Source organism: Lactuca sativa, chromosome 5 (genome assembly GCF_002870075.4).
Source record: "Lactuca sativa cultivar Salinas chromosome 5, Lsat_Salinas_v11, whole genome shotgun sequence".
In the NCBI taxonomy this organism is placed as follows: domain Eukaryota; kingdom Viridiplantae; phylum Streptophyta; class Magnoliopsida; order Asterales; family Asteraceae; genus Lactuca; species Lactuca sativa.
Window position 1 is genome coordinate 104,911,034 of NC_056627.2, and position 5,490 is coordinate 104,916,523.

Consider the following 5,490-nt stretch of genomic DNA (forward strand, 5'->3'; position numbering starts at 1 on the left):
TGCTAGGCTCACAAGGTTTCAAGGATCATAAGCAACAACAAGGTAAGTTATTCTATCTTTCATTCAAGTTAAAAATTGTTCCCCATGTATGATAGATAGGAATATAACCTTGGAATTCAACTTTGCATGATAATTAGACAAACATAGATCCAAGGTTATTAGAGTTGCATGTACACTTAGGAAGTGTTAGAATGCTCAAAACCCATTAGTGGTATCAGAGCCTAGGCTTGTTTGTTTGTTATTTGTGCTTAAAAGTTGAAAAAAGTCGAAAAACTTGCTGTCTGCCTGATGAACTCGCCGAGTCCATGGGGAGACTCGCCGAGTTCACTTGTATCTTCAACCTACTCGCCGAGTAGGTTCATGCACTCGGCGAGTAGGAGCCATAGAGTGCAGATTTTCGACTTTAGTTGCTGGAAATGGACTAGAAACATTACCCTAAACTGTTTTGGTACTTGAAAACTTGTTTTAGATTGTGTAATGTCTTTGCAAATCCATTTACAACAACTAGTTATCAAAATTACAAAGTTTTAAGTGTAATTTTGATTCATGAAAGTGTTCATGTTCATGTTCTTGATCTTATGATGTTTAGATGATCATAGGAATTATTTGTAACCTATGTGGTAATTTAATTCTTGATCATTATGTGTTTTAATGGAGTTCATAACTTGTCCTCAAGTTATGGAAAACCAAAAGTCACTTGAATTAAAACCATTAAAAGAACACAAGCGTTAGAAAAATGAAGAGTCTTCATTTTTATTACTCTAATAAACTCATAAGTTACAAGAAATAAAAAGTTTTGAAAGTTTACAAAACTTGCCCTCAAGTTTTGGAACAAGTAAAGTCATGCTAAAAATTTAATTACAACCCATAGAATTTTAAAAGTTAAAATTCTACCCTTATACTTATAATATTATAAGTTAATTATATATATATATATATATATATATATATATATATATACATATATATATATATATATATATATATATATATATATATATATATATATATGTATAAGACTAAATTCGTCTTACCGCTAGTACTCCTCATTCACGAAGCCGGACTATAAGGTGGGTATAAGGTTGTTGCCTATAAAATGGCAACTTAATGGGTGTCTACTCTCACCCACCGCTTGCTTGACTGGTGGTGGGTCGTTAGCCGAACGGGTAGGACAAGGACTTATAAATTCTCATTAAAAGTATGATGAATATTATAAAGTAACTAAATGTTTTATTAAATTCCCAATCTTAGTTACTTTAGGAAAAATGTGAATAAGGTGCTAATCCATGAAATTACACTTTACACTTTGTTTAAGTCGTTGGTGGAGCGTGTGTGGTTAACCGACACACTAACTTGGACTTAACAAGGTAGGTAAAGGGTGACTTAAGGTTTATTATAGTATCAGTGGAGCGTGTGTGGTTTACCGGCACATCGATTGAGTGATAAACTTTAAGGGTACCAAGTGATTTGCATGGTTACTTCACACCTCGTTTTGTGATCCTCGGTATCCCAGTCACAAAACTTGGAGGGCACACTCGAGATTGAAACATGCCTTTGAAAAGTTCATTGAATCTCAAAGAATCTAGGAGTTTCTAAGAACCAATCAAAAACCTAATTTTTAAAATTTCGGTTTTCGTGGTGGAAATTGGTGAATCCTCATTCACCTGTTGGATTAGTGTCTAAGTCCATAACTATTTTGGTATGTACTTGACCCGATGGTGCATGGTCCTTTTGGGTTGCCTTCACCAAAGCAACTTGATAGGATGAATTATGGAGAGAAAGGATTAAATATGATTTATTAATATATTATGAGAATAATATATTAAAGGAGAAATCATATTGTTTAATTAATATTAGTCAAGAATTAATTAGTAATTAGTTTTGTGACTAAAAGAGATTAATTAAACTTAAGGGACTAGAATTGTAATTATAAGATAATTGCAATTTGGGCCATGGATTGTCTTAAATCAAGAGGTGGACGAATTCTTATGGGAAGCCCATAAGGAAGTCGTCCAAGGGCTTGATTAAAGGAGTCTATGGGTTGCTTAGGGCTTAAGCAACCAAATTAGGGTTTCCTTGTTAGATAACCCTAATAGCCTCACTATATATAGAACCCTTAAGGCTCAAAAACGTGGACAAGCAACCTTCTAGGGTTTTCACACGATTTTGGCAGCCTCCATCCTCTCTCCTCTTCATCCTCTTGCTTATGGTGTTTGTGAGCCATTAGAGGAGTGACAATTGTGACTCTAAGCCTTCCAAAGTCGATTCAAGGAGGAATTGGGATTGTTATTGCTACATAACAATCAAGGTAATATCATAAACCTAATTATATATTAATATCGATTTCCATATGCTAGAATTAGGGTTTATAGTCTTGGATTCAAAGCATGTACAATAGAGAAACCTAGATCCAAGCATTAGGGTTTGTATGAGCACATAGGATGTCATATCACCAAAACCCATCAGTGGTATCAGAGCCTAGCTTGGTTTAAATTATATGGATGCATTGTATAACTGGAAAATTCCTTTTATGGGTTTCTGGAGGCTGGACTCGCCGAGTCCATAGATGAACTCGCCGAGTCCAAGGTGACTCGACGAGTCCATGCCTGACTCGGCGAGTCGGCTCGTCAGATGGAGGGTATTCTGGGATTTCTTCCTGTTTTTGCTTATGGATAGTTACCTTATCATGTTAGATCAATATTAATCCGATTATATGATATATTTGACTATAATTTTGATCAAATTGAAGATATTTATCAATTAATAAGATAATTGTTTCCTTATGTGATAATTGATTAATTATTTTGAGTAAATTGATAAATTGTTTTGTAAGAAATCATTAAATAAATCAAATATCGATAATTATGTGCTTAATTGTTAATTTAGATTATTTGTTATTTGATCCTTGGTGTTATGAAAAGTTTCATATTTTCCCCTTTAGGTTTTATAGTTTAAATTTGAACCCCAAAAGTTTTGTTGTTTTGAAATTTAAATAGTTAAAACCCTAATATTTTGAAAAAAGCTTTCAAAACTTGCCCTCAAGTTTTTGAATTTAAATTTTGATTAAATGGTTTAATTTTTATGTATATTTAAATTCTAAACCCTAATGTGTTGAAATGTTTCAAAACTTGCCCTCAAGTTTTGAAATTTAAAAGTTGATTAAAAGTCTAATTTGGAATGTTAAATTCTAAAACGCTAGTGTTGTTTTGAAAAAGTTCAAATCACACCCTTATGGTTTTATTAATTAATTAAGGTGTATAATTAAAAGAAGTTTAATAAATCCATAAAATTTTAGGTTTACAATTTAATTGAATTAAAAGTATAATTGTTTAATTAAACCACCTAGTATTTTAAAAGTGTAAAATACACCCTATACTATATATAACATTAAAAGTCTAACATTATATATATGTATGAGTAAAAGTCAGTCTTACCGTTAGTAGGCCTCATTCACGAAGCTGGCCTATAAGGGGTGTTTAAGGAAATTGCCTATAAAATGGCGATTGAATGGGTATCCACTCTTACCCACCGCACTCTTGACTAGTGGAGGGTCGTTAGCCGAACGGGTAGGATAGGACAAAAACCTTCCATTATAAGTATAATGAAGTATAAAAGTAACTAAATGTTTTCATAAATTTCCCAATCTTAGTTACTTAGGCAAAAGTGAATTGATGCAATTCCATGAAATTACACTTTGTGCCCTTGCGAAGACGTTAGTGGAGCGTGTGTGGTTTACCGGCACACTAAATGGTTCTAAGAAAAGGTAGCAAAGGGTGACTCAATGTTTGTCATAGTTCGGTGGAGCGTGTGTGGTTTACTGGCACATCGAATAGGTGACTGTAACATGTGAGGGCACCATGTAAGTTTGCATGGTTATTCACACCCACTTTGTGATCCTCGGCATCCTAGTTACAAACAAGAGGGGCATATCGAGATTTAAATATGTCATTGAAACGTTCAATGAATCTCAAAGGATCTAGGAGTTTTCATCGATTTAAAACTTAAATTTCTTATTTTTGTTTTTTGGTTAAATTTGTTCATATTTTTCCTTTATGCACAAATTTCAGGAGGAGAATTAAAAAAACCAAACAAAAATCATAAAAATAAAAAAACTATAAAAATTAAAAATTAAAAATATTTTCATTGTTTTGGGCGTATTTTAAGTTTCTTTTTATTCGTAGTAGTTTCATTGTGTCTTAAGTTTATTTTTATTTTATTTTTATCTCAAAATTTTGTTTGTCTCAAAAAGTGAACTCGGAAGAAAAAGAAGAAGAGATTCAAGGAGATTGTATCGGACTGTATCATAATTTTCTAAGCAAGGAAAAGAAACTTGAAAAGGAATTGAAGGCATGAAACTGTACAAACTGTCAGTTAGGCAGTTTCTTTCAAAAATTTGTCGTATTTAAGGAATTAAATGCATGAAACTGTACAAATTTTCAAAATTGGTCTTGTCAGTTATCTTTACCTAAGAACTGATGGGTTTTGAGCATTCTAACACTTCCTAAGTGTACATGCAACCCTAATAACCTTGGATCTATTTTCGTCTAATTATCATGCAAAGTTGAATTCCAAGGTTATATTCCTATCTAGCATACATGGGGAAATTTTTTTAACTTGAATGAAAAATAGAATAACTTACCTTGTTGTTGCTTATGTTCCTTGAAACCTTGTGAACCTAGCACCCCAAGTGTGATGCCTCAAATGATTCACACAACAACAAATGCTCTTGGAAAGACTTTTGAGAGAACACACATTTCTTAAAATCGGCCTAGCCTTCTTGTTTCATATGTGTAGCCTATTTTGATGGAGAATGGGATTCTTATATAGTGTTGACACATCTAGGGTTACACCATATAAACCCCAATGTGTCATGACTCTTCATTTCCATGACCCATGGGTTTGTAACTCCCATGGAGCATCTATGGAGCATTCTATGGGTGGAACCCAAATTGATAATCCATGGAGCTTCTTAGCCCACTATACAAGATATGGATGATTTACATAATCAATCCATATATTTAATTAGTTATCTTTTTGATCACTTAATTAATTTTAAATTAATTCTTGATCAAACTAATTAAATAATATTATTAATATATTAGAACTTATAATATATTAATAATCTCCAAGTGTTATTTCTCTCATTTTGTCTATCCAATTGCATGGTGCCATGCAACCCAAATGGACCATGTCGGGTCGGGTCAAGTACTTACCAGAAATAGTTATGGACTTAGACACCTTATCCAACAGTCTCCCACTTAGATAAGTCTAATAACTATAACTGCAGTACTTCAGGAACCGATCGGCAATCGTAGCTCTTTCAAGGTCTCTCGGAACTGAGAAGCTGATGATACGCCATTTAAGATAAGTGATCATATATTCCTCTGTTCTAGATATCAGCCGAACAAATACATGGAACAATGTCTTACTTATTGTCTAGCAGTTTGTTTCTCGATTTCCGATTTGTTTGACAAAGAACTTAATTGAACA